This window comes from Felis catus, chromosome B2 (genome assembly GCF_018350175.1).
Source record: "Felis catus isolate Fca126 chromosome B2, F.catus_Fca126_mat1.0, whole genome shotgun sequence".
Lineage (NCBI taxonomy): Eukaryota > Metazoa > Chordata > Mammalia > Carnivora > Felidae > Felis > Felis catus.
In genome coordinates, this window is record NC_058372.1 from 32,834,678 (window position 1) to 32,851,391 (window position 16,714).

Genomic DNA, 16,714 nt, shown 5'->3' on the forward strand with positions numbered 1-16,714 from the left:
CCGCCGGCCTTTTAAAGAGAGAGCACCTGGGAGCCCACCTCCGACCCCGCACCTTCGCCGCGGGAAGGCCGGAGCTCTCCAAGCGCCCCTCCACCCCGCCACACCCGCCCCGCGGTCTTTCCCCGCTCCCACCACGCCCCACCGGCGCCCTCTCCCGGAAGCCCCCTTCCTTGCCCCCTCCCCCCACCCTGCGGGTGTCAGCTCAGCCACCCCAGGACATGGCGGGCGGGGCCCTCCTGACTCCAAAGGTCGAGGGGCAGGCAACACAGACGCCGACACACACCCTGAGAAGTACAGCAAAGCACTGCGATGCGAAGGGGTTGCGCTCCTCCCCACCCCCGTGCGTCACTAGAACCCCCACCCGCAGGGCCTCTTCTCACACATCCGCATGCACGTGGCGTGTGCCCCCATGTGGCATGTTCATTTGCACGCCCCACCGCTCCTGGTTCGAGCATACCACGCGGGGGGGAAACTGAGGCTCAGTGAGGCAATTGCACTTGCCCCCAGTCTCACAGCCTGTCAGGGAGGCCCCTTTCCGCTGAGGCCCCAGAACCCCCGCCAGGCTAGGGGAACCCCCAGCCCATGGCCCACAGCCTGCTCCTCTCTCTCCAGCACTGGTTTGCAAAGTGTAACAGGTGGCCAGGCGGGCAGGCTAACACAAGCCCAGGAGGGAATCCCTTAACCTGGGGGGAGAGGCTGGAGGCCCAGCTCTCCTCCTTGGGGGGGCGGGGGGGGGGGGAGGGCTTGAAAAAACTCGTGGGGGAGGTCTGGCCTTAGAGGCAGACTGAGGAAGAAGAGAGGGAGGGAGCCATTCAGCCCTCTTAGGATTACAAGAGCATCTCGTCCCAGACTGCAGAAGCGGCTTCAATTAGAGCTGTGACGTGTGACTGTCCTTGTCCCGGGGAGGGTGTGCTGCACAGTGTCAGGGAGCTGGGGGGAGAGTGGCTCACAGTGGCCTTCCTCCCCATCAGTACCTCAGTCCTCCTGGCTGATTTGCAGAGGGCCACCCGGTGCTCAAAGGTGCCTAGGTCAGGGGGGACCCACCACCCCTCTTACCGCCCCACCCCTAATTTCCGCAGACAGCACCCTTATGGGTCAAAGGAATGTCTGGGGATAGCAGGAATGATCCTCCCCCCCTACTGGTCTGCCCCTTCTCCCTCCAAGCCCCTTATCCAACACCCCTGCCCCTTCCCAGAGACCCACTCGGGCACCCCCTCCTCCAGTATCCCAGACTATGCCAGGCCAGAACCACAACTGGTTCACCATGGCTCATCCAGTGCCTGGCACGATGCCTGTGAGCTCAGTGAATGTTTGGTGAATGAATAAATGTTGGCAAAGCCTGAACTCCCTTTGCTGACATATGTAATGGCCCCAAATACATGTCTCATTTACCCAGTCAGACTGAAGCCTCTGATGGAAGGGCCTGGATCATGCATTCATTCATGCCTTTTTTTTCTTTCTTTTTTTTTTTTTTTTTTTAACACAACCAGCACTGGCCAAGATCCTGTTCCATTCCCAGCCCTGGGAATACACAAATGACTGCACACCATCCTGCCCTTGAGGAGTGCAGCCCGTGGCCACCCACACCTCAGCACGGCGCATTTTACAGAGACTTAAGCTAAGGCCACAAGAGTGTGCGTTCCTCTGGGCGTGCAGGACAGTCAAGTCACTCCTGGGGAGGCCTCGTCCCTGGGAACAGCCTGCCTGGGTCCTCCTGGCCAGGGTGCCTCAGCTTCCTACCCATAGAACAAGGACCATGATGCTGACCTCAGAGCAGGGCTGGTGTGCAAGAATAGGAAATGCTGGGAGGCTCAAATCCAGCCTCCCTCAGGCTTGACAAGTGACACGTCCTGTCTTGAGGCTATGTCTGCCTAAAAGGGGGTCCTCTGTCTAACTCATGGAAAGTTAGCTACAGGCCAGGCCGTCATCAAAAGGGAATAAAAGAATGTACGCACAGCACCCAGTCCTGTGTTTACATGCCAATAAGTGGGAGCCACTACGGTTTTTAACACAGGATATTGTCCTCAATATCCTTTTATTTAATTAATCAATTAATTAATTAAACTGAAAATAAATGGGCCACGGTTTATTGAGAACCCAAACCAACCCAGCCATTCTCCCCACTCCCTGCCCCTCAGTGTTGCCTTCACTCTGGCCATAATTATCCTGCCCCCCCGCCCCCCACCAGCTGTGTCGCAGAAGGCTGGGCAGGCTATATTTTTCAGGGGTTAAAAAAAGAAACGCTGTTGGCTGGCAGATGGCTGGGTTTGTGGACTCGTCCAGTGTGAAGGTACTCAGCCTGAAGGCCTAGTTCTTCCGGGCAGCCGTCCTGGGCCACTCCGGGCCTCCCCGCCTCTGAGTGGTCAGCCGCCCACGCTCACCTGTGAGCCCTAGCTTGAGCCAGCTTCCCCTGCCGACTCCTCCCTCCTGCTGACTTTGGCTGACTTGACTTGTCATGGAGACTGACACAGAAACACAGACACATACATAGAGATACATTCAGATACACACACACACACACACACGTATACAGACGCACTCACACGGGCACCCTCAGACACAGCTAAACACGCGGACATACAGATACACACACGCCCCTCCAGGAACTTCAATTGGTGTCCCCTGCCCCCGGGGTTGCTGGGGGCATCATGGGGAAACAAGGGAGCTACAGAGCCACCTCTGTAGGTGAGTGATCAGCAGAGCGGTCAGGTCACAAGAGCCCTGGCCCAGGCCGGGTGGTGCAAGGGCCTGACTTCCCAAATGCCCTGTTCAGCAAGCTGTACCCTGACTGGGAGGCGCCCAGGTGTGGGAAGGGGGGCGCAGGGCTGGAAGCAAGAGGCTAGGTCCTTGGTGCTCATACTGTGTGGCCTGGGGCAGTCAGGCCCAGCCTCTCTGAGCATTGGTTTCCCCATCAGTGAGAAGAGGCGCTGGGCTCAGGTTTCTCTAAGGATGCGGGATTCAGGGTTGGGTCTCTTTCCGAAACCCTTAAAGAGGATGACCTGATTGACACTCGTGGGGTAAACACGGTGGTCATTCTAATCCACCAGTCCCACCAATCCCATGTGCACACGTTTACCCGGAGATAAGGAGACACCATTTTAGCACTGGGGGGACAGGGGCTTGGGGGAGGGGAAAGAGGTGGTCAGTCCTAGAGAAAATGATAATACAAATGTTTTTTTTTTTCAACGTTTATTTATTTATTTGGGACAGAGAGAGACAGAGCATGAACGGGGGAGGGGCAGAGAGAGAGGGAGACACAGAATCGGAAACAGGCTCCAGGCTCCAAGCCATCAGCCCAGAGCCTGACGCGGGGCTCGAACCCACGGACCGCGTGATCGTGACCTGGCTGAAGTCGGACGCTTAACCGACTGCGCCACCCAGGCGACCCGATAATACAAATGTTAATGCAAATAAAAATACACGTGTGCTTCAGAACTTTTTTTTTTAAGTTTATTCATTTATTTTGAAAGAGAGCGAGCAGGGGAGGGGCAGACAGAGGAGGAGACGGAATCCCAAGCAGGCTCCACGCTGTCAGCGCAGAGCCCAACGCAGGGCTCAGACCCACCAGCCATGAGATCATGACCTGAGCCAAAACCAGGAGTTGGACGCTTAACCAACTGAGCCACCCAGGCCCTGTGCGTCATAGCTTTTTGACCTGGAAGTTCTTCCTGAAGTCTGACCTCACTCCCTCGTGCTGCAGCAAATCCTTCCTTCCAGCTCTTATTCTGATCTCCCTGGTAAGGGAAACAACTTCCCCGCCCCTTCCCACCCCCCCGCGTTTGGCAACTCAAACCCACGGAGCTACTCCTATGAGGATGTCTCCATTTCCAAAGAATCCTAATAGGAGAGGGCAGCTGCCTTTGAAAATCCTGAAGTTTAGAATTTGTGGAAATACATCAAAGTGAACTTGAAGGTGCCGGGGCCAGGGGAGAGCCCGGCAGGCTTGGAATACCTAATAAAGGGTCCCCATGTTGCGGTGACCCAGCCACTGTCTCAACCTCAGCGTCTGATGGGTCTCAATTTGGGTTTCCCCTAAACCAGGCCATTAGACGGAAACGCCTGTGATGGGGGAGTTGGTTTAAACAATAATGGCGCGACATTTCCAGGATGAAAAGCTGACTGTAAGAGAAGGCAACGGCTCCGTGCTCTCTGGAGACTCATAAGTCACTTTGTAGGCATGGAGGAGTTGTGGAGAGCTGGGGTCAGAGGATGGGACCTGGGGTTAAGAATCCTGGGGTCAGTCATTCCTACTCTGCCTCCCATGGTCACACCAGCCCTTCTCCTTTGCCCCACGGAGCTACTGAGTGTCAAGGGCCTGGGCACTCTGAGATACCCCCAGCCTGGGCTCTGGGACAGGGTCCTGACACTCCTGAGGGTTAGCAGAAGAGGGACCCGGGGAATCTGCTCTTCCCTTAGGCCAGTGTGGGTCCAACCTCCAGGACCCCTCCTATGAGCTCTGGGATTTTTCTGAGGAGTCGTGGGCCGGCTGATGCTGCCGTCCCCTTTCCACAATTCCAAAGTCCAGAATGCTCTGAACACCACGAGCTTGTCCATAAGTTTTCAACGAACTCATCTGGCTGCAAAACCTGATGTGAGAGCGAGTCATTGCCACCGTCTGGCTCCCTTGGTGGGAGACACTCTGTTTCCCTGCAGGAATAGGGGCCAGCCTATTTGTTTTGGGGATACTGCTACGAGGCCTCCTGGAGGATTGTACAATATGTAATACGTGCGCCCTATTATCTTTCTAAACTCCAAAAAGATCTAGCCCCAGGGGTCTCTGATACGAGTCTATGCTCCTAAAATCATTCCATTTGGACCAAGGACTTCCCAGGTTACACAGCACCGTCATACCCACACCCTCCCACCGGCCCCTGTAAAGGGAAAGAGGGGACCAGACAGAGCGGAGAGCAAAAAAAGAGCAGATTCGGAACACAGCTCTGCTAAGCCCAAGCGCCCAGGACCGGAGGCAGAAGCCAAATGAGGTATGTGAGGATTTAGAGGACGTTCAGCACCAACTTGCTAGAGAGGCCTTAACCCATGCTGCAGGAGCACCCCACAAAAATGGGAGTGTGGGACAGAAGGTTAAAGGCTGGGCTGGGAATCTCTGTCTCTTCCAGCCTGCACGGCGGCGATCAAGGCAGCTGGGAAGGAGGGGAAGTTCAGCAAGTGGACGGCAGGGGAAGAGCTGTGGTTGTGGGGCGGGTGAAGGGACACAAATGGTCCAAGGTCAATTTTAGCTACTTCCGGCTGCTCTGGAGCTCCCTGGCCTGAAAGATGATGCTTCCCCTTCCCTTCCTCAGCCTCGTTTTCCCCACCCATAGGGCTGAAGAGAGAGGGGACAGGAGAAAGGAAAAGCCAGGGAGGCATCGGCGGCGCTGCCTCTAGCTCAAGGGGGGCAGGGAAGGGAGGTCAGGGAGGAGCGTCACTTAGACCCTGACGGAGGAGCTGGAATTACAAGCACTGAGAGCCACGCGGGGCAGTAGGGCGCACAGCCAGACAGACGGGGCTTTTGACACCCTCCCTCTCGCCCCCGCAGCTGAGACTGTGCCCCTGAGCATGCAGTAGGTGCCCAATAAATGTCCACTTGTTAAACAAATGAATGGCTGACCCCCCAGAGAGAAGGAGCCTTCCTCTTTCTCCTCCTTGATTTCCACTTTCACCTCCTCCTTCCCTCTCCCGCTCCTGGCCCTGTCTCTTTTTTCTTAAGACTCAGGATTTTCCAGCCTCTTTGCCACACTGCAATTTAAAACTACTTATCATCCCTCTCCCTCCACATGTCCGGGGGCTGTCAGCTGGGAGCCAAATGTCATTAGGATGGATGTCACAAGCCGGGATGTCAAAATACAATTAACATTTAAAAGCCCCTCCCGCCCGCCCGCCCGTGCCTCGTGGCCAGCCTGCTCCTTTGGCTGAGTGGCAGGGCTCTGGGCGCCAGGGGGAGCAGCCAGGTGACAGGCGCAGGAGGGGACGCGGTCCAGCTGGCCCTGGTGGCAGGGAATGTCTTCGCTCTGCTGTGCCTTCTCCACACTTGTCCCCAATCTCAATCGCACACTCCGGGGACCGCCCAGCTGCAGACAGTCCCAGCACCACTGCATTGATGGTGTGGCACGCCAGTCCCCTGCTTTGAGCCTCAGTGTCCTTCCTCAACTGTCAAGTGTGGATCGTGATGCTGCAGGGACTCAGGCCACCTTGAGGGTGAAAGGAAAGAACGGGAGGAGAAAGGCTTTTCAAGTGTAAAGGACGCTGTGATTTGGAGCCTTAGATTGTCTTCCAAATGGGCCCCAGGCCGTTGGGAGGAGGCAAAGGCCACAGGGCCTGGCTGACGATCCACCGCAGGGCTGGAAATTGCCAGCAAGCCCCTTTGTCAGTCCCGCCCCCAACGTATTCCAGCCTCGGTCCCCCTTAGGAAGCTCCTGGACGGTGCGGGAAGGAAGCCCCAGCATTTGCTCCCTCCAAAGGGGGACCCAGACAGCTGACGGGACAGAAAGCTGGAAATGACCCCCAGGACCTCCCGCTGTCGGAGCCTCAGGAGCATCGATCCCGCTCACGATCCCGCTCACGATCCCGCTCACGCTATCTCCAAGGTTCACGTCCTCACTGCTGAGGTATCTCCAGCACAGCCCGGGAAAGCCAGGGAGGTGGAGCTGACCTGGAAAGCATCCAACATCCCACAAGGGGCAGGGGGCAGTCGTGGTCAGCTCATGGGGCTGGGGTCACGGCTGCACCGCCCCTCCCCACCCCACAGCTTCAGTTTCCCTGCAACCTGAGCCACACTCGGGATCCAGTTCCCCTCTAAAGGCAGCGGCAACCGTGCAGATACCCTCTGCCCTCCTCCGCCCCAGTTTTCTCTTGCCTCTTGTCCCCGCCTCACAAAGACCGGCCCATCACACACACACACACACACACACACACACACACACACACCCCAAAGAGGACAAAGCAGAGCTGGGAAAGAAAAGCCCACACCCACCCGCTCCTCCCCTCGTGGGCTGCATTTCAATGGCATTTGATTGGATCGGATTCGTTTTTAATTCCCTCCTGGGACATCAGAAGGAGGGTAGAAAGAATCTTTAATTCATCAAACTGAAATATTAATAGAACTCCAACCAGCTGGAGTGGGGTATGAGGCCCCCACAACTGAAGACCCCGGGGGACCAGCAGGAGGAAGGTGGGCGAGTGGCTAGGTGGGGAGTGGGGGCCTCTCAGCAGGGCTGGGCATGGGAATGAGTGGAGGACCCAGGGCCCCCCAGCCGGCCCACCTCATGCACCCAGTCCCACCCCAACATCCCCACACCTGGGCCTCTCCTAGCCCCTACCACCTCAGGGGTCTGTACCCCCCGCTTCGGGCTACAGATGAGCCACTGAGACCCAGAAAGGGGGAGCCACCAGGCCAATGCTGCATACCGGTTTCGCTGCAGAGCTCGTCTGACCTCCGTCCCTGGCCCAACTCTGCATAGCCCCAGCTCTGGAGCCCCTACCCTCTGGACCCATGGCTTCTCTGGCCCCAACCCCCGAGGGTCACGGGAGGAGCGGGCACCCTGAGGCATCGGCTTGGCCCCACCAAGTGTTCCCCACCTGCTGGTAGAGCCTAACTTAGCCCCTCCCCGGGACGAAGGCTTTTCCCACACACCGCAGAGGTGGTGGCTGATGGCGGACCCTCTCCCAAGAGCAGAGTGTGAGTGGGGAGGAGAAACAGCAGGAGGAAAGTCAGGGTCACAGAGTAGAAGCCAGGGCCGTGAAAGACCCCATATGTTTCTGGCAGGCCGGCATCAGGGGGTCCAGGACTGCGAGTGACACGGGCTGCCCCTGGCCCAGTGCTGCCAGTTAATGCATTCCGTGGTTAAAGACCAGGTTCCTTCTCCACCTGAGTCTAATACACCTGCATTCGGCCCCAGCCATGACACTGTGTCACTGTGGGGCCACAGCAGGGCACTCGATGTCTCCAGCCTCAGTTTCCTCACTGATAAGGAGGGGCTGGTATAGCTCCCTTCACTGGAGGGAGAGATGCTAGATGCAGGTCCCCGAGGAGTCCTCTGGCTGCCCCTCCCTCCCCTGCACCCTTCAGCCCATGTAAGGCCCTGGGCCCTCCTCCTCCCTCTCACCTATGTGGCTGAATCACCTCCTCTTCTCCATCCAGAAACCCTCTCCCTGACCTTCAAGGCCCAACTTAACCACCACCCTTGGTGGAGAATTCCCCAGCTTCCAGTTCAGTGGTCTGCTTCCCCCCCCCCCAGGGGGAAGGAGGATCTCTTACCCCTCTATTTCCTGTGTGCAGTGGGTTTACCGCCTGTAGGGAACCCCTGGTGCCTGAGTAGATGGGTGGGTGGACACACAGATGAATGGTTAGATGGACAGATGCTCTTGACCTCCCTCCATCCCAAAGCTCCGAATTCAGGAAGCAGGTGGGAAACGTGGGACAAAACGAAGAACCAGGGGAGCAGCTGGGAGGGTGGCCCCGTTTCTCTCCCTGCTGGCTCCTGCAGAAGGGTGTATGCCCCGGCCTGTGCACGCTCGCCACCCGCGCCTTCTCAGGAAGCCCCCATTCGGCCCCATGTGACCCCCAAATTTCAGGGAGATCCCATCTGAGGGCCCTCCAGGGCGGGAAGGGGCGCGCAGAGCCTCCCCTTCAGGAGAGCGGCCGCCGTGGCCCTCCCTCCCCACCAGCCGCACGCTAAGCCCCAGCGCGGACCGCCAGCGCCGCCCAGTGGCCGAGAGCCCTTACTGCAGCGCTGGTCCGGCCCGGGTAGGGTCTGCACGGATCTGAGCTGGACTCGGGCCGGATCTACGCGGCGGGTAGGGCTCGGCGCCTCCTCCCTCCGACGACGCCCGGTGAGACACCCGGATTGAGAGGCCTGTTTTTCACCTGAGCAGATTCCGGGAGGAGGCAGCGGGGGCGGCGAGGGGTCTATTTCAGGGCTGCTTCCCAGCTGGGCCGCCGCCCCCTCGGATTCCTGTGCAGCCCAGCTCACCTGCTCTGACGGCGGGGAGGGAGGGGTGCCTCTTCTGACGCCCAGCAAAGTCCAGAGGGACGCCGGCTGACCCGGGGCAGGAGGCGGCAGGTGAGGGATGTCCTGGATTCCTAGGTGGCAGAAGGCAGCGCAAGGGGAACGGGGAAGTACAATGAAGAGGCCTGTAAAGGGAGTGAGAGGGGCGCCAGCCACAGGAAGTTGCACACCTCGCCTCTCTCCCTGCAAGTTGCAGCCCTTTTATTTGAGAGAGACGGCGCAAGTGAGCGAGGGGCACAGAGAGAGAGAGAGAAGTAGGGATCACCCTGGGGGTCTCGTGTTTTACCCAAAGCAGGGCTCGTGCTCACGGGATGCGGGGCTCGAACCCTCAAAGTCAACATTTACTGCCCTCCCACTAGGTGCCAGGCCCGTGGTTGGCCGACCCTACTGTGGCACATTAGAGTCATCTGGGGACTTTTAAAACTGATGTCTGGGCGCATCCCAAACCTATTAAATCAGACCCTGTGGGAGGGCCGGGCCTCGGTCATCCAGGGTGATGCAAAGTCTGAGTATGTCCAAGACGTCAGCATCCGGCATCACGGGCACGGCGATGACCAGCAAGTTCTGTCATGGGGTAGTCCCTGTCATCCTCACCACGGTCCTGAGAGGCACATCGGGGTGGGGAGGGGGGGGTCCCCATCCTGAAGAGCTTAACAGAGAGCTGGGATCAACCCCCGTGCTACGCCCCTGCAAACTACCACAACACACGACTGAAAGAGGCTATCACTAACATGTGCTGTTGTTGTTGTTGTTGTTAAGTTTATTTACTTGTTTTGAGAGAGAGAATGCATGAGCAGGGGAGGGGCAGAGAGAGGAAGAGAGAGAGAATCCCGAGCAGGCTCCATGCTGTCAGTGCAGAGCCCATCTCAGGATCAAACTTATGAACTGGGACATCATGACCTGAGCCAAAACCTGGAGTCGTGCTTAGCTGACTGAGCCACCCGGGCGCCCTTTAACACACACTGTTATTTGTATAATATTTTTACTAACAGTCCGGCCATGTCCTCCAGGGGCGCAAGGACTGCATTCCAAGGGGACGGAGTGGAGAGCAGAGGCGGGCAGGCACTCCAGGAAAAGAGCTGTTTCCAAATCTGGAAGTGCAAATGGCAAGGGGCATGTGGGGGGGGGGGGTGTCACACACTGGGGCCCACCCGAGTTCAAGGGCTCTCGGTCACAACTCTGCTCCTTAGATAAAGGGAGTGGTTCCACGGGCGCTGGATGGATCCCCAAAATAGATCCCAAATCTACTCAACAGCGTGGGTGAAACCCACAGTCATAATATTGAGCAAAAAGAAGCCAGACCCAAGTATACATACTGTGTGATTCTGGTGATTCCATTCATACAAAGTATAAACACAGAACAAATAACCTATAGTGAGAGAAGTCAGAGTATCGGCGTGACCTTTGCGGGGGGTGGTGACCAAAAGGGACATGAGGGGGCTTCCGAGGACTTGGATGTTTTGTCCTTCATCTGGATGTTGATGGCATCGGTGTGTTCACTCCGTGAAAGTGTGTTTTACTTCAGTAAAAGTGTCAATAAATACCCAGGATTATGAAGCCACCCAGTTCCCAGAAATACCCCATCTTGGGGCCCTCGAGATGGTTAAAATCTGGGCTCCGAAGCTCCTCCAGCTCCCATCTGCCTCTCCCTGCAACCCAGCTCCACCCAGGTGGCCGGAAACATGATGTTACAGCTAGGATTCTTTGGGTGCAAGCAATAGAGTAACTCTGGCCAACGTGAACAAAAATAAATACCAGGAACTGGCTTGGCAGCTCCTGTGGAACTTGCCAGCGGCCACTGCCAGTTCCCTAAGAAGACCTGAGCCGGGTTCCGGGTTCCCTTAGGATAATGACAGCAGCCAAAATCCAGACCTCTGCACATGTGCTTCTGCCGTGCCGAAGAACAAGGAGGGCGATAAAGGCCCCCGGCCCCCCCCCCCCCCCGGCCTGCAGCATAACCAGGAAACAGAGCTCTGCGAACTTCAGTCTATAGCTGAGAGGAGAAAGCAAGCTCTGAACGTGACAGAACAAGGTCTGAACCTCACAGAGTAGAGAAGGTCAGGGGAAGACTCCGTGCAAAAGAAGAGAGGGCAGCAAGAACCTGCTTGGGGACACAAATACAATGATCCTGAGAGAGAGAGAGAGAGAGAGAGAGCTGTGCCCTGGTGGGAAATACCTCGAATAGGTCTGATGCCCAGCGGATCAGAGCACTGGCTTCTGCTGGAATTGAAAGGAAGGTGTTGCTGAATGCGCGGGGCCAGAGTAGCCATCTGGAAAAGGCACCAGTTCTGGGTGACAGCGGCGACCGGGGAGGGGAAGGTGGCCCTGGGAGCCTTGCTGGGGAATGGAGAGAAGGGAGTAAGCTTATGGAAACAAGAAGAATTACCAAATCCACAAACACATCGATCCTCCCCGCCAAAAAAAGATACTTCAGAGTGAACAGAAAAACGCAGAGCAGACAACATCCATACAGTTCCGCTATAAGAAAAAAACGGAGGGGCGCCTGGGTGGCTCAGTCGATTAAGCATCCAACTTCGGCTCAGGTTATGATCTCACAGTTCATGAATTTGAGCCCCGCGTCGGGCTCTGTGCTGACGGCTCGCAGCCCGGAGCCTGCTTCGGATTCTGTGTCTCCCTCTCTCTCCACCCCTACCCCACTTGCACTCTGTCTCTCTCTCAAAAATAAATACACATTAAAAATAAGAAGAAAGGAAGAAAAACACAGAAAATGAGAATCAAAACACTTCAGCTGAAACTTCTTGTCCTAAAATAGGTAAGTCACGGAGATGACAAGTACAGCATAGGGAATACAGCCAATAATATTGTAGCCATGTGTGGTCGACAAGTCCACTTAGCCATGGCGAGCACTGAGTAATGTACAGAACTGTCAAATCTCTGTGTTATTCACCTGACACTGATGTAACGCTGTGGGTCAACTATACCTTAATCATTTTTTCAAGTTTTTTAAATTTATTTATTTTATTTTATTTTTTAAATTTTTTTTCAACGTTTATTTATTTTTGGGACAGAGAGAGACAGAGCATGAACGGGGGAGGGGCAGAGAGAGAGGGAGACACAGAATCGGAAACAGGCTCCAGGCTCTGAGCCATCAGCCCAGAGCCCGACGCGGGGCTCGAACTCGCGGACCGCGAGATCGTGACCTGGCTGAAGTCGGACGCTTAACCGACTGCACCACCCAGGCGCCCCAATTTATTTATTTTAGTAATCTCCACACCCAAGGTGGGGCTCAAACTCGCCACTGACCCTGAGATCGAGAGTCACACGCTCCATTGATGGAGCCAGCCAGGCGCCCATTCAATAATTAAAAAAAAAAAAAAGAAAAATATTTCAGCTGATGAAGTTTCCTCCAGAAAAACGCCACCAGGTGGAGGAAAACTCTGACACAACACTCCAACCTGGACTGAATATTCTTTTTTTTTTTTTTTTTAAGAGAACACATGAGCGTGAGTGGTGGAGGGACAGAGAGAGAGAGAGAGAGTGAGAGAGAGAATCCTAAGCAGGCTCTATACTCAGCACAGAGCCAACACGAGGCTCCATCCCACAACCCTGGGATCATGACCTGATGATATCAAGATGCTTAAGTGAAGTCAGATGCTTAACTGACTGAGTCACCCAGGTATCCCTGACCTAAGTATTCTTTTTTTCTTTTCAATATATGAAATTTATTGTCAGATTTGTTTCCATACAACACCCAGTGCTCATCCCAAAAAGTGCTCCCCTCAATACCCATCACCCACCTTCCCCTCCCTCCCATCCCCCATCAACCCTCAGTTTGTTCTCAGTTTTTAAGAGTCTCTTATGCTTTGGCTCTCTCCCACTCTAACCTTTTTTTTTTCCCCCTCCCCTCCCCCATGGGTTTCTGTTAAGTTTCTCAGGATCCACATAAGAGTGAAAACATATGGTATCTGTCTTTCTCTGTATGGCTTATTTCACTTAGCATCACACTCTCCAGTTCCATCCACGTTGCTACAAAGGGCCATATTTCGTTCTTTCTCATTGCCATGTAGTACTCCATTGTGTATATAAACCACAATTTCTTTATCCAGTCATCAGTTGATGGACATTTAGGCTCTTTCCATAATTTGGCTATTGTTGAGAGTGCTGCTATAAACATTGGGGTACAAGTGCCCCTACGCATTAGTACTCCTGTATCCCTTGGGTAAATTCCTAGCAGTGCTATTGCTGGGTCATAGGGTAGGTCTATTTTTAATTTTCTGAGGAACCTCCACACTGTTTTCCAGAGTGGCTGCACCAATTTGCATTCCCACCAACAGTGCAAGAGGGTTCCCGTTTCTCCACATCCTCGCCAGCATCTATAGTCTCCTGATTTGTTCATTTTGGCCACTCTGACTGGTGTGAGGTGATATCTGAGTGTGGTTTTGATTTGTATTTCCCTGATGAGGAGCGACGTTGAGCATCTTTTCATGTGCCTGTTGGCCATCCGGATGTCTTTAGAGAAGTGTCTATTCATGTTTTCTGCCCATTTCTTCACTGGGTTATTTGTTTTTCGGGTGTGGAGTTTGGTGAGCTAGCCCTTTTGGATACTAGCCCTTTTGGACTAAGTATTCTTAAACAATCATTTGCAGAGATGAAAAACACTTTAATGTTTTGTTTTTTGAGAGACAGAGCATGAGTGGGGGAGGGCCAGAGAGAGAGAAAGAAAGAGACAGAATCTGAAGCGGGCTCCAGGCTCCGAGCTGTCAGCACAGAACCTGATGCGGGGCTCGAACTCACGAACCGTGAGATCATGACCTGAGCTGAAGTCAGATGCATAAAACCGAGTGGACCACCCAGGAGCCCCTGAAAAATACTTTAAATCAGGCATTTGGGAACATCAAATAAAAATGGGCCAAAAAATTAGAAGCAGATATAAGAGTTAACAAAAATCAGGAAAGGAATTGAAGGGGAAAAAAAGTCAAAATCTTCTCAGAAGTGAAAAGCAAATTTCAAGAGAAATTAAAGTCAACTGAAAATATAATAAGAGGCACTCATATCATACCAGGAATGAAAAGAACCAAGAAAACAAAAGTAAAATCAGTAACAAAGTAAAAAGTAAAAAAAAAAAAAAAAAAAAAAAGTGCCAAAGAGAAAAAGATGGTTAAAGAAGATAGGCAAAGGGAGTACAACATACACATCACTGGAGTGCCCGAAGAAGAAAAACAAAGAACTAACATCAAACAAAATAGAAATCCCTGGCCCCCAAAAGAAGGAACTTTCTAGAAATAACGCAACATAATCTACATATCGAAGGGGCATATCAAGTACTTAGAAAAGATGTGGAATGGCCATCCCTGGGGTAAATCTTAATAAAACCTAGCAAAAGAGGAACAGTACCTTTCCCCGGGAGAAAATGGTGGGCCCCACCTTACCTGGCGAGGTAGCTCAGCATTCCCAGGGAAGAAGGTACAAACTGACATTATGAGGCCCAGGTGTGCTGCAGGAAGGGCACAGTACCATCTAGGTAGTGTTCTCTCCAGGATTACTTGAACCCGAATCTGCTCATGAGGAGACCACTAGACAAATGTGGACCGTACGTAGCATATTCTACAAGACAGCTCAAAAATGGCACTGTCGTGAAAGACAAAATGCTTGGGGAGCGTCCTAGGATAGCAGAGTCCTGGCAACTAGATGCACTACATGAACTTGACTGGTTCCTGGATTTTTAAAAAAGAGTTAAGGGGACACTTGGCTGGCTCAGTTGGAAGAGCATGCAACTCTTGATCTTGGGGTCCTGAGTTCAAGCCCCACGTTGGGTGTAGAGATTACTAAAACTAAATAAATAAACTTAAAAAAAAAAAGAGTTACAAAGGGCATTATTGGGACAACCTCAAATAGAGACTGTGTTTTAGGTAATATTAGTGTATCGGCATTAAATTTATGAAGTTTCTGTGGTAGTTTTAAAACATAGCTCCCAAGGGGCGCCTGGGTGGCTTAGTCAGTTAAGGGTCTGACTTTGGCTCAGGTCATGATCTCATGTCTCGTGAGTTCGAGTCCCACGTTGGGCTTAGAGCCTGGAGCCCACTTCAGATTCTGTGTCTCCCTCTCTCTCTGCCCCTCCCCCACTCAGGCTCTGTCTCTCTCTGTCTCTCAAAAATAAATAAACTCAAAAAAAATTTTTTTTTAAGAACATGGCTGCTGTACGTGTTATGGAAGGAGTTCCTAGAGCAGGGAGATTGTGTGTGTGTGGTTTTTGGTTTTTGTTTGTTTTTTAAGTAGGCACCACACCCAGCGTGGAGCCCAACGTGGGGCTTGAGCTCACAACCCTGAGATCAAGACTTGAGCTGAGATCAAGCGTTGGATGCTTAATCGACTGAGCCACCCAGGCGCCCTGAGATTCTGAGCAGTCATTGTCCACCATGCGGCAGCATACCCTGGGAACCCCGAGGAAAAGCGCCAGGCTTGGGCCCAGGGTGAAGTCAGGGAAGGTGAGTTTACAGGGTGAGTGGGAGCCGTCCAGGCAGACGAAGGAGACTTCCAGACCTCGGAGAAGTCTGTTGTGGTGAGCACTCTGGGGCTGTCTCCCCTGCCCTCCCCCCAACACACACACATAGCAGTGGGCTCGCACCCAGCCCGACGTTTTCTCCCAGGAACTTGGACAGGAGAGAAAGAGAATCTGACTCTCATGGTGTGTCTAGACCTACAGTTCGTGAACTGGGATGTTTCCCGCGTGTCATAGGGAAGAAGGAGGAAGAAATGAGCTCCCTTCCTGAGGCCTGGCCGTGTCTGTCCCTCCCTTCCCTTAACTAGACTTCTCTGTGCACCACCAGGAGGGGGCTTCTGTTCCTTCCCATTCGCAAAGCCAAGAGGGCCAAAGGCAAAGGGAGCAGCAGGGAGGAGTACTTGGCAGGGCAGGGCCAAAGATGGGGGGGGGGGTTGGTGGTGGGTGGTGGGCAGAGGGGAGGCTCTCCGTGAGAGGCAGCACGAAGAACGCAGGCCTTGGAGCATGGGCCCTGGATCCGAGACAACCACAAAGCTTGGCCTTGGCCAAGTCACTTAACTGTTCTGAAAAACAGCTATCAGGCGGCAGTGAACGTCTCTTTCTCACTGGGAAGCCGTGGATGGAGTAGGAGGCTGAGGCCAACCACTGTAATCTCGAAGGTGGCGGGGGGCATCTAGCTGGTGGGGGGCATCGAAGGTGGCGGGGGGCATCTAGCTGGTGGGGGAGGAAACAGGCTGGAGAGGGAAAGCCACCGTCTGAGACCAGGCGCCTTGGCATTCGGGCCCAGGCGGAGCCTCCTCCCTCACCTCGCGCACCGCCCTCCTCCACCCACGGAGACCCTCACAGTGCGAATGTCAGGTTTGGGGGCTGGGTGTCCCTGCCACTGCAAATGTGCACGGGTGGCTACTGATACCTGTCCCTACAGAGGCAGAAGCTGCCCCTCTCCTCCCCATGAGGGATCTCAGGACAGTGGATGGGACAGCTCCGACCTCAGCTGGCCCCCACGCTGGGCCCTTGGAAGACTTGGATCCGTTTCTCTAGCGGTCGGGGCAGCCCCCTCTGCCACCTTCCACTATTGACCAACAGAGGGCGCTCCCACACCCCTTTTGGTCATTTCAAGCCTGTCGTTTCTCCTTTCTGCCTATTCCTTCCCCATCAAGGCGCTCGGAAGGCGGCAGGTGTGAAGGGAGGAGGTAGAATAAAAACCTGCCATTTATTGAGCACCTACAGCGTCCCAGGCACTGTGCAC

General features: G+C 54.3%; 1 long non-coding RNA gene across 1 annotated transcript in view; it reads right to left on the reverse strand.

Moving 5' to 3' along the window:
• Positions 1–10,988: 10,988 nt before the first annotated feature.
• LOC109499631 overlaps positions 10,989–16,714 on the reverse strand; it is a 35,759-nt gene continuing 30,033 nt past the window's right edge. The window contains exon 7 of the long non-coding RNA XR_006597696.1: positions 10,989–11,342. This is a non-coding gene — a long non-coding RNA (uncharacterized LOC109499631). The remainder of the gene's footprint in view (positions 11,343–16,714) is intronic.